The following is a 12,803-nucleotide window of genomic DNA, read 5'->3' as shown; positions in this document are numbered from 1 at the left end:
TCCTAGTTCTCTGCAGCAGAAATATCCCTACTCTGACGGGGAAAGAAGATAGGGGTGGCAGCCACACATGACACCACGGGACAAAAGCCTGTCTCCCCTCAATTCAGTTCTTTAATCTCCCACACCTCATAGAATCGTGGAATCATTAAGGTTGGAAAATACCTCTAAGATCATCAAATTCAGCCATCAACCTAGCACCGCCACCATGTTCACCACTAAACCATGTCCTCAAGTGCCATATCCACTCATTTTTTAAATACTTCTAGGGATAGTGAATCCACCACTTCCTTGTACAGTCTGTTCCAAAGCTCGACAACCCTTTCCGTGAGGATATTTTTCCTAATATCTATTCTGAACCTCCCCTGACAGAACTTGAGGTCATTTCCATCCTGTTACTTGTCGCCTGGGAGAAGAGACCAACCCTCACCTCACAACAGCTGCCTGTCAGGTGGTTGTAAAGAGCGATCAGGTCTCCCCTTAGCCTCATTTTTTCCAGGCTAAACACTCCCAGCTCCCTCAGCTGCTCCTCAGACTTGTACTCCAGACCCCTTTACCAGCTCCATTGCCCCTCTCTGGACCCACTCCAGCACATACTTCTTGTAGTGAGGGGCCGAAAACTGGACACAAGATTTGAAGGGTTTCACCAGTGCTGAGTACAGGGGGACAATCACTGCCCTGGTCCTGCTGGCCACACTGTTCCTGATACAGGCCAGGATGCCACTGGCACACACTGGCTCATGTTCAGCTGCTGTTGACCAGCTCTCTCAGGTACCTTTCTGCCAGGCAGCTTTCCAGTCACTCATCCCCCAGCCTGTAGCACTGCATGGGGCTGTTGTGACCCAGGTGCAGGACCTGGCATTTTACCTCACTGCACCTCACATGATTTGCCACAGCCCACTGATCCAGCCTGTCCAGATCCCTCTGGAGAGCCTTCCTCAAGCAGATCACCATTCCTGCCCAACTTGGTGTTGTCTGCAAACTGGCTGAAGGTACACTCATGGGTTAACTCCTCAGACAGTCTCAGGCAGTCTCAGCGAGCTTCAGAGAAACACTGGTTTCTCAAGTCCTACTGAAACAACTCCCACATGATATGGTAAGTAGGTTGTCTTCTTCCCCCAGGCTAAGCTATTGTCTCGCGGCAACAATAAAGCAAAACATGCCCAGCTCACGACAGCTGCTTTGCTTAGAGAAGTAACTAATAGGAAGAGAAGGGAGACTTTTTAAATTAGAAATACTCTTGTCAGTTATCAAAATCAGGGCTATCTGGAGAGCCTCATCTGCATCAGGCTTTGCATTTCAAACAAGGAAGCTACACTGAAAGCCACTTGCAGCTACAGCTTTTTCTTCTTCCATGTAAAAGTTTATGTTGGATCCAAACAACAAATAAGAAAACAATCAGGAAAAAAACCCTCTCCTTGATTGATTACTTGTTAGAGTGATGTTCTGAGACCTGATCACCTCATACATGCAGAGCACTCTCAGATCACAAGCCTGCCCTGTCCTCCAAGCACTCTTGTTTGCAGCACAGAATTTCAGCCCCTGCAACCCATCCTGTCCAACTCCAGGAGCAGAGAGCCAGGCTTCAGGACAGGTCTGAAAGCACAAGTGATGAGGAGGCTCCACCATAGATAAAGAAGAGAGGAGCAAAAGTGTTTCTATGGCTGATGCCAGGTGTTGCAATATAATGACCCTCACATGGGCATTTCTTTATTTAACTGGTGTATTTTTTAGTATTAATTCCTTTAAAGGAGGCATGATGGACTGAAGTGCAACAACCTCAGCAATATCTGAGTTTGAACTGAACAGAAGCTATCCTGATTTAGTACTTTCTTTCAAATAATTGCAATCACACAAGGATGTTATTGAAGCAGGGTCTGATTTACATCTTGGTTCTATTGTTACAATACTGATATGTATTGTATCATGTATATGAAAGTGCAAGGCAGCTCTGAATCATGGCTGTACTGTCCTTATCTCACCCCTGTCTCCAGGGTGCTGTAGAATCTGCCTCCAGTGTGTGACTGAACTCACAGTGAACGCCTCACAGCACTTTGGCACAACCCACAGCTCGTCTCAGGAGGAAGCCATGCTAAAGTGAACATGTCAGTCACTTGCTGAGCTGGAAAAGAGAATCCAAGCCAGATTTTAAACCAGGTTTGTACACACATGCACGAGCTGGCCTTGTTTTCCAAGAGGTTTGCAACTCCAAGCATAAGAACAGCAGCAACAGTCAGCAAATACTCATCTCTGGAGTAAATTGGTTATTGCTTAGATTAAAAACAAAAATCTGCAGCCTGTTCAGTCAGATGAAAAGAGCCAGGGAACTGAATACAGCAGTATCTTAAAGGGAGTTGTGATTCATGCTTGCATTGCATACTGCCTGGAAAATTGTGCCCTAAACCTTACACAGAGGGACTTGGAGTATTCTGTCTCATTTCCATCTTCAACAGAGACAGAGAACAGCTCAGACAATAACTGAGGCAGGGAGAAAGGCTAACCAGGCTATAATCACTTCATAACAGCAGCAGATAGCCCAGAACCCAAAATTCAAACCCAGAAAGGAACCTGAGCATTTAGTTTGTAGTGTACAAGTTAATAGCTTTTAATGAAGGTCCCTGATGAAGTAGAATTTGAAAATTTTCAGGTTTTATTTAGGTTTTCTCTGATTTTCTGTTGGTTTGGTTCAGAGATCACAATAACTGGTGAGATAGTTTAGATTCTGGGAGATACTCTGAGTCAGTTTTTGTGTTATTCACTTCATTTATCCATCCCACAGAGATAGAAGTAAAAGCCTTTCCAGAAAGGAAAGAAACTAAAAAGCTTCATTATATTGATATGGGTCTTTTAGGTCTAGAATGGAGAGGCAGATGATGTGATACCAGCAGATTATATCATCCTGGGAGTTTTCAGAGCAGGAGTTCCTAGGAACTCATACCAGAAACATGGGTTTCCAGATAGAAGAGGCCCATCCACGTTACCACAAACTTCTGCCATCAACTAATACTGTGCTATAACATTGAAGTTTCTGCCACTAACTCTCTCTTCCCTACTTCAGACCTACTTCATTATTTTCCACAGTGTGTCAACCAAAATCTTTCCTGCATCAATGTGCTAAGCAGTTTAACTAAACAGCTCCCCAGATGCTGGAGACAAGACCCCTCCTGTGAGTATCTCAGATATTCTGTGCACTTGATACTTTCTCTGAGCAGCCAACACACTAAGCAATATTCCATTTATCACCCCAATACAGACTAGATATTCCACTCCACAATATCTGTTCACTACTGAGCAAATGCTAAGCCTTCCTTCCTTATGATCTGTATGAACACATAGAAAAGAAATGCACCAGGAGTTGTTATTTAAATCTGATTTCAATAAATAGCTGCAAACTCAGAGTACCCAGTGTCATAGATCCTTGCTGAAAGCTCTATTCTTCACCAGGCATCACACACAAGCAATGTCTGAGCCAGGATACCAGGCTAGAGAGAGAGAGCTCAGCTCTGACCTCATCTGCTTCTCTGATGTCCAGGTATGGCCACACACTACTGTGACCAAGACACCTTTACCAAGGACGGGTGCAGATGATGAACCAGTAACTTGTCCATATCTCTTCTCAAAGAACCATCTGCTTGTAATTCAGAAGGATTACTTCCTTTTCCCTGTGAGTTCACTGGCAGATCTTACTTCTAGGAAAAAGGAAAAAACCAGTAAAGGATGATACTTAAATATTGCTAGGAAGCAAGAAGTGTATTAAGGGATTCATGTCAACACAGGTCCAATAAGAGACTGTCTGCCCTACCACCTGAGCTTGATTTTAATCCTTTCCTTTTTGAGGGCCAAGTCACACACTGTACTTGGCCCTTTACAGGGCCTCTTTATAGGATGGGGGATCTGGCTTGCTGAAGAGACCCTTGGCTCAACAATTCCAAGTGGAGAACACCCAGGGCAGTGCTTGGCCCCGGCAGTCAAGTTACCTAAGCAGCCTCATGAAGACAGGCAAAGGATTGTGTGCACTAACAAATACACTGGTCAGTCATATCTCAAACACCAAGAGAATCCTCTGCAATGTTAAATCTCAGCACAAAAGGCAGTCTTTTAAAGGCAAAATCAGATCGATGCAGGAGCCCAGCTAGGGGACATCAAAGTAATACCTCAGCATTATGTTCTGAGATGCATTGATCCAGAAATTTGAGAGCACAAAAGATAAAACTGGAGGGGAAAGCTAGAGAGCAGCATTTCAGGAAACCAGCAAGTAAAATCCCATCTGTTTACAGCATATAGCCAGCAGCTTCAGAAGGGTTTGTTTCCCCCAGTACATCTTGCGAAATCAAGATCCAGAATCTTGGGCGCACAGAGGTGGAAGGAGAGGGCCCAAAACAGATCACAGATTATTCCCCAAGCAATGCTTGCAGGGGTGAAGGAAGCTTTACTTCAACTACAGACGTGCAGGACAGGGAGCTTCCTGCAGATCCAGGGCGCTTCAGTCATACTGCAGCAGTGCTCACTTATGTTCCACGGCCCCAGGCATACACACAGTCCTGCAATATGTCCCAGTCCTTCTGCTGTTCACCCCCTCTGCCCTGGAGCTTTAGTGATAAAAACTCACTGTCATGTGGGATGATGTCAAATTATACAGCATGGCTACTATTAGCAAGTTTTTCTTTAGCAATTGGGTGAGACCCAAGCTCATTTCAGTGTAACCCATGTCTCACACCATTCTCCAGGGGTCCAAGGTTTGTATATTCATCAAGTCTAAAATGCTATTTTCCTAATATACTGTGAATACAGATTAAGTGGGAAAGGGTTTAAATACACGTGGGCAGAACAGCAACTAAATAAAGCTTAACAGAGTATTGAGGAGTGATGACGCAGACCTGTCTTTGGTACTTCACACCTGGGAAAAGCTACCTGGGTGGGCCCTCACTCCAGCACACACAGAACATGGTTCTTCCCAGCTGGAGGATCATCCCGTGTCAGGTCCTCCTCACTGTTGGCAAAAGCTATCAGTCTGCACGTCATGGACATGGGTGTGAAAGCACATCAGGTCACTCCAAATCCAACCAGCCAAAAGCACCTGCTTTAGTCAGGTATGTTAACTTTCAACTAAAATTCCAGACAGTGTTAAAGAAACAAAATACTGCAGTAAGCAGGTCTGTGTTTACAAACAGGCACAGCCTCCAGTTGCAATAGGCAATGACTTTCAAGTCTCAAGAAAAACAGTTCCCAGGGTGTAGGCATTGGCCTGCTTGCAAATAACCCAACTGGCAGAACTGAATAAAGCTCAGGAACTACAGGTTTTCTTCCAGGAGAGCATTCAAGTACTGAGAAATCTGCAGCTTCAGTGCAGCCGGAGAGCTTGAGATATCTCTGATGAGGCAGGGATACAGGGTGACACAAGGACGCCTCTCAAGGACCCCACTTCATACTCAGACTGGGACAGGAGAACTGGCTGAAGAACAGACATCTGAGGAGCAGCCACAGAAAGAAGAAAATGACAAGGCATCCTTTGGGATGCAATTGCTTCTGCTCTGCTTCATTTTGAATGAAAGGAGCTTCTGCTAAGAATACTTCTCCACCCTTCGGGTTAACAGACTCTAATAAAACAGGAATTTCCTGGGAAACGACAGCCTGATACTCGAAATTGATGCTGCTAAACATATTCCCTCATTCAAACCCACAGATACTAAGAGAAGAGACCCAAGGCAAGATGCTCCGTTTCAGCCTCGAGAGGAATGAGAGGCCAAGCCTCTGTGGGACTGCAGCAGCCAACTCTTGGCTTAGCAGCTCTTCTATTTCAGCCAAGTTCTGCTCTGCAAAGGATCTTTTCTGCTCAGGTTGGGCTAAATACATTCCTTGGCTGTCTCCTCAGGAGAAATTTCTTCAGAGTTTACTGTGGCTTTCCAGACATTACTGTCATATGAATCTGAATTGCCTGATACATGAGCCAACAATAAAACCTTTACAATCATGAAGCATAAAGAGCTTATTTCAGAGGCTTCTAAAATGCTGTGTGTGGATTAAAAACTGACGCTGCTGCTGAGAGAGATTGGAAATCTACTTATGCTTCAATGTTGTGACGCAATGTGATTTTACTGGAAGAATACAAGGACAGAAGAAAATATTAATCATTCTGCGGAAAGGAAGCAGTGAGCATTTCAGAAGTTAACTTTTGGGTGTATCCAGAATATTTTTAATTAAAAATTGCAAACAAGATTTAGCTGTGACAATGGCATACCTCCAGCGTTTCCACTTACAGCCTCATCCTGTAAATGGCAGGCACAGTTCTATCTCAGTCTACTGGTATTACTTGAAGTCTTCTACAATTTTCTGCTTTCTCCATTACAGTTTACACTTTCTACCCTGCTACAACGCTGGCAGGCATTGTCCTGAGCAGAGCTTCCTTCCTGCAGCTACATCTGTGAGGTGTTTATAAGTTCACTGCTGTGTATCTTTGGCCTCAAGGCATGCATACCTGAAGCTGCTATTCAGAAGGCAGCTGACCCGGTGTGCTCTCTGTTAAATACAGTTCTCTTGTTGAGGAGAGCGAACTCTCACCCAACTCATGTTTCAGTGCTTGAGTGGAACCTGCCTTACCAATGGAGACATAAGGCAACTTGCTGGCTAAAATAAACAACTATTTTCTGTCTCTGCAGAATGACCATTCCTGTCTCTTCTGTTTGTAGGTTCACACAAAGCCAGCCCACCAGCCCAAGGGTTTGTCACACCAGTCATGACACTGATGGCCCATCTTGGCTGTGTACAGAACATGGTATTTATAGCAGACTGTTTAAAACATACAAGAAGCAATACGCCATTTTTCCAACCTCCACCTGTTTCCCTAAACTTCATTACTGACTGTGCCTGAAGGAGTCAGCTGAGTGGGCCAGGGTGGGACTGGGGACATCAAACAGAAGTCACTGCGGGGGAGTTGCTGGAGCATGTGCCAGTGCCAAGAGCCTGTCCCACACAGTGATCCTATAAGCAGCCCTGAATAAGGATTATCCATGCTGTTGCACACCACTTTACATGCTGTATCCCCCTTAGTTTGGACAACTTTTATGACAATCTTCATCTCAAGTATCTAAAGCCAGAAAAAAAGCACATCCATTTGCAGGATTACACTGAAATGTATTCACTCATGGAATGTGCCTGAGAAACTCACACGTGTGAGAAACTTAAGGAAGTGATAATACCTTTGTCTTAGATGCATTCACAATGACAAATTGAGAGGTATTCAAAACGAACAGTGGCAAAATGATCAGGGAAGTGGCAAGACTGACATACAAGAATTAATTCAGAAGAGCTAATAGCTTCGCAAAGCAAAGACTGCAAATGACAAATTTGCAAACATTTGAAGGGCTGACATGAATTATGGGAGAATACTTCTTAAGAATGATATAAAAGATTCAAGTAGGAGCAACATACTCAGCTTAAAAAGAAGAGAGACTTTGACTAAGTGCTTAGAAGTTTCCTTGCAGCAAAAAAGAACAAGAAAACATTTGTATGACTGAAAGCCAGATATTGAGAAAGCCTTAGTGGGCCTGTGCAAGACAGAGTATTGAATGGTCTGAAATGTTTTCCTCTGCTAATGTCAAGGAGGCTGTTAACATTCTCGGCTGAGGGTATTTCAGATGCTACACACCTATCTGCATGGTGAGCCCTCAGCCCAGACTGTCAGTAAGTAGGCTTCCCATCAAATAGGATTCAGGCGAGTTGAAAAAAAAAAGCAAGGGAAATAAATACCCAACAGCTTGGTTCATCAGGAGCTATCTGAAGCACAGTGGAGATGCTTTGGCTCTGAAACTAGGTTGGCCTTGACACATCTGGTAGGGTCAGCAATATAGCCTTAGGGCTCTCTGTCCTTCATCTTGCAGAAAGGATGTAACTGAGAACTGTAATAACAAATAGGGCTGTTAAATGATTTTTCAGATGTGAAATAATGCTGTGGACCTGCTCAGAAAGGAAACATTAACCAAGAAACATTAGTATCTCCTTTTGCTTGTTTGTAAGGATCCTTTGCTGTCTTTTGTGGACCTGTGGACCTCCAAAGAAGAGACTAGCCCCATCCTGATGTCCAGCATTACAGAGAGAAGACAGACATTCAGTGCATCCTTTGAAAACACACTGCAATTGATACATCAGTCCTACCTAGGCCAAAGCATCTGCTTTGTTCAGAGTAGTGCAGGTAATGTGCACCCTGAGTCCTCCACAGAGCAGCTGATTGACAAGCAGCTGTAGCATATCTCTGAAGTGCTGAAAAGCACAGTCCATCTCTCTGTTTTGGCAGATTATTAGCAGGGATTTGAACTTCAGTCTTTCACCTCCAAGATGAACACCCAAATCACCAGCCATAGCTTCTCCATCAAAGTGATGCATGCACATGTAAACAGCAGAGGAGTGAGAGATTCTTGCCACCAAATAAACCACCAGCTGAGACTTTTCTACCTAAGGCTTGTCTAGATCCCTGCTCAGGTTCCTGAATTTCTCTTCCATGATAGCAAAATGCTAATATGACACTGATTCTTCCTTATTGACTTGCCCCCCTTGGGAAAATTCCTGCCTGGGCAAACACAAATACCTACTTTTTGGTTAACCCAGGCACACCAACAGTCCATGCCTGACCACCTGAGGCAGATTTCTTGTGATCTTTTCTTGGGTTTCTAGTGAAAACATCCAAAATACTAATCTCTTTCAAGCTACAGTATAGTTTGAAACACCCTTCACGGTGCTGTTTCCATTCATAAGTAGTTCAGGAATGAAGTATTACTCATCAGGATCCAATTCATAGCCATAGCCTGCAGAGCCTTTGAGGCAGAAAATGAATACCTATGACAAAAAAGTCTGTCTGCTCGTCCTGTTAACAAGGCTTCGTGGCTTGGTGGAATGGAGTGCTCACTCTTTTTCCTGAATGGTGTTTTGTTTTCCATTATCCTCTGACAGTGACTCACACCTGTCAGGTAATCCAGACAAACATACTCAATCTTCATTTCATATCATAAGCCTGCCTTTTCTGGCTTTTCAGATCAGTCTGCCTTTTCTCCTAACCGTATCTAGTCAGTGGTAGAGGAAGGAAGGATCATCTCCAAAATATCCAGGCTATGACCAGCCTGAAGGGATGGGATGCAAGAGACTAACAAAGCCCCTCTTGTGACACATACGACCTTGAAAATTTTGGTCAGCTGCATGCAGGCCACTTACAACTTTCTTTTGTCAGTGATGACTACCAAGTGGAAGGAATACCCGTATTTGCATTGCAATCCAATTTATTAATGCTTTCACCAAGGGCAGCAGCCTCCTAGATACACAAGGCAGGGACATCTCTCTTTATACCAAGGAAGTATAAGAAACTGGTTAAAACAATTTCTGGCTTCTGCCAAGTTTCTACATAGATAACTACTTGGAGAAGACTGAGGTAACAACAAAGTAATTGCAACCACAGCCATCAGAAAGGGATAAGAAGTTCCTTTATGATATCACAGAAGGACCATGAGCACCACAGGCAATGGAATAAATACTTCTTCTTGTTGCATTCCATTAATGCAGAGCACAGTAACATATTGTTTTCAACCTATTGTGTAGAGACCCAAGGTAGACAGGAAACAACTTCAAAGAAATCTGTAGCCTGGCAGGGTTACATTTGTTAGACAAGAGCTGACATCTTCAGTGGAAAAAAAAAATTAAAAATGAGAGGCACACAAACATTAAAGGAAATAAAATTATTGCCCCAAAAAAGGGAGAGAAAAAAAATCTTGGGTTCAAACAGGAGGTGGTAATCTTTGAACATCCACAGAAAAACAGATGAAGGATAGTTCCATAGCTAGGATGTCAAAACAAGGACTGGAGATATATTCCCTGTTCTGCTATGGGCATACCACAGATTTACTCGGGACCAGGCCAAAACTGAAATTTCATCAGCATGATACTACATTCACATTCAAAACTGTGATTGTCCAAATTCTTCTTCAAATTCCCTTTTACCCTGAAGTGTAAACCATCATTATCAGCAATCTGAATGGAAGGCCTTCCTATTCCACTATAGTGTGAGTTCCATACTCAGATAAAGAGAATCCCCAATAGAGATGAAGATCCCATCTCTCCTTTCAAACACTGATTGTTTGCTGCTGGAAGTCCACAAAGTAGGACTCACCCTGGGGTTCCTAATGGCAGCATTAGCACCTCATAGCCAGGAGTTAAACCTACCCAGGGGTGAATCTGGATCCTTACAGAAAAGTAAAAAAAGAATGTGATATTCTCTAGATTTTCTCCCTGTCCAAAGGCTGTGTAAGGTCAAAATTACATGTTGTATAGGCATGTAAATTATCACTCCCTGTCTCATTCCCATTCACTTGCCAAAACCAGTTGAGCCTGTCCTGTGAGCCAACAGCAGGTCAGAAAAGAGCAGGGTAGGACCTGTTTTCACCTAAGGAATCTATACTCCATGCTGGCTTTGGTGGGACATATTCAAATACCTCATAGTGTCCATGAGAGAAACTGACTGTGTACCACTAACATTAGTTTGCTATTGAAAAAAAAAAAAAAAATCGATATTTGTCTCCAAGCTTCTGAGAAGAGAATCTATTCTGCAGCATAGATGGGGGAAACCCTTTCTCAATGTGAGCTGAGATTTTTTCCTGGAGAGATTCCAGGGGCCTTGCCTGGCTGGCAGGGTGCCTAACCAGCTTAGCTTAGAAAAATACTGGGAAATACTGATTCCTGCAGCTAGCAACCTGTCCTTTTGCCCTACAGTGTTTGTCCTGTCTTGGCTAGAACTCTTCAAATACAGTGCCAATTTCATACAATGTCTCATCTCTCTGCACTTCATATAAGTAAATGGATATGTGTGCATTTTTGCCATAACTGTATACTCTCTCTCTGTTCTTCCAGCACAACTACTGAAGAATCGCATTGCAGTGATATCTCCAGATTAGAATTTAAGGGATAAAACAGAAAGCAAGGAACCTGAATATAGCAATGATAAAATGCTGCTGTGCCATGGAGATTCAAATACATCTTCCCTCAAAACCTGCTTTTGCTGGTCTGAAGAAGGAAAAAAAAAAACCAAAACAGTAAAGCAAGGAATGTTTCATTGAGAAGAGCACTGTCTCAAGAAGGGGTAATAATCTAGCTCAATGCCAAACTGGGTTGTTGGAATAATTATCATCTACAAGGCACCAAACTGATATAGAAACACCAATCAGGGAAGTTCAGACAGAAAATCGTTTATAACCCATGACCCAAGGGCTTCTATGCTGAGTGACTGTAGCACTGTTTAAAAAGACCAAAGATACTAAACACAAATAACTTAGGAAATGAGTAAACATTTCTTATTGTTGGCATTTACCTATTGCATGCTGACAAAGTGTTTGAAGGATACTTTTGCTCCCCCCATATGAAGATGCAAACAGAATGATTAATACGTGCAGCATGCCACTGTGTCTGGGAACAAATTAAAAAGCTGTGGGAGTATCTTAACTCTGATGTAATGTGCTCTGCTTTGGTTTGGCTGGGGGCTACAGGAGGTTTTTTTTTGTTTGTTTGTTTTTTCCCAAGGATTCCCTCTGTCTTTATTTAATGAGCAACACTGGATGTGCAGCTCCAAAAGCATTTATATAGCCATCCCTTGCTGAAAGACAGAGATGGCTGTTAGGAGCAGTGCCTGGCAACGAATCATCAGCATTTAGTACCATGAAGATACTGTTTTGTGTGCAAACCACTTCAGATTAAAATGCAGGTGTTTGTCCCTTCAAAGGGACAGCCTCTGTGCTTGCTTCTCCCAAGGGTCACACACCACTGCACAGGGAGAGGCACAAACCTAACAATGCAGCTTCCTTAGAAAACACTACATTATCCTTTCTTTCTTCTCCTTACCCCCACCTCATAAAAAGCACAGCATATGTTGGACTAGCATTCAGGCTGCCCTAAATATTTCCTTTCTTCTGGGCACAATAATAATTTCACACTTGTGTTAAAGCAAATCTTCTGTGCTACTCTGCTGTATGTTGTGTACATCTAGAAACAGATCTGAAATGACCCCAGAGATTCAGACAACTGCTTCCTTCATGTACTTGCATCATACAGTATCTCCACATCTGAAATGTACCCAATAAGATCAGGAATCGAAGGGGAAGAGGGAAGATAAGGAAATACTTCAATAAGACCAAAGAGGAGAATTTGCCTTATGTAACAAGCTTCCCTGGGAATATTTCTCCCTCCCTCTCCTCCTCACCACCCCCATTAGTATTTATTTCTATAAAAATCCATTAGATACTGCAACTATATCTTGGCTCCTATTTGCTTCAGTGAAAAGAGAAAGGGTTGTATATTTGTACCATGGCGTACAAACGGTGTTGTCTGCCAGATCCCTCAGAGAGCTGCCAAAAAATTCTCCTGCATGCAGAGCAGATATCTAATCTGAGCTGTGGCCAGGCTGATGTAGGAGAAAGAGGTAAGCACTGTGATGCTTCACCTAGCTCACAACATCCTCTAAGATCAAAGACATCTGCTCTCAGATTAAGCAGTCTCCCTAGACGAGCCCTTTTAAGAAGCTTCTAGATGCCCAGATATCTATTGAAGAAAAAGCCTTATTTGGCCTTAGGAGGTGGGCCATTGTCAGCTTTCTCAAAAGCAGATTGCAACTCATTTCTAGAAGTGAAGAAGCACACTCCAAGCACACCCCCATTTTGATTACTACCTAAAATAAGAGCACGTACTCTTAATAAGACACTATACACGACCCATATTCCATATTGACCCAGAAATTCTTCTCAGAGAACCAGAGACCTGAAAAAATCATCACACTCTTT

At 43.2% G+C, this 12,803-nt stretch overlaps 1 protein-coding gene across 2 annotated transcripts in view; it reads right to left on the bottom strand.

Annotated features, from left to right (window-relative positions):
• Positions 1–12,803, bottom strand: part of LOC103620794 (desumoylating isopeptidase 2) — an 86,623-nt gene that overhangs the window by 24,520 nt on the left and 49,300 nt on the right. The window lies entirely within an intron of this gene.

The sequence above is a fragment of the Corvus brachyrhynchos genome, unplaced genomic scaffold (assembly GCF_000691975.1).
Source record: "Corvus brachyrhynchos isolate BGI_N302 unplaced genomic scaffold, ASM69197v1 scaffold115, whole genome shotgun sequence".
NCBI classification, from domain to species: Eukaryota; Metazoa; Chordata; class Aves; order Passeriformes; family Corvidae; genus Corvus; species Corvus brachyrhynchos.
This window is presented reverse-complemented; position numbering and strand designations above follow the sequence as displayed.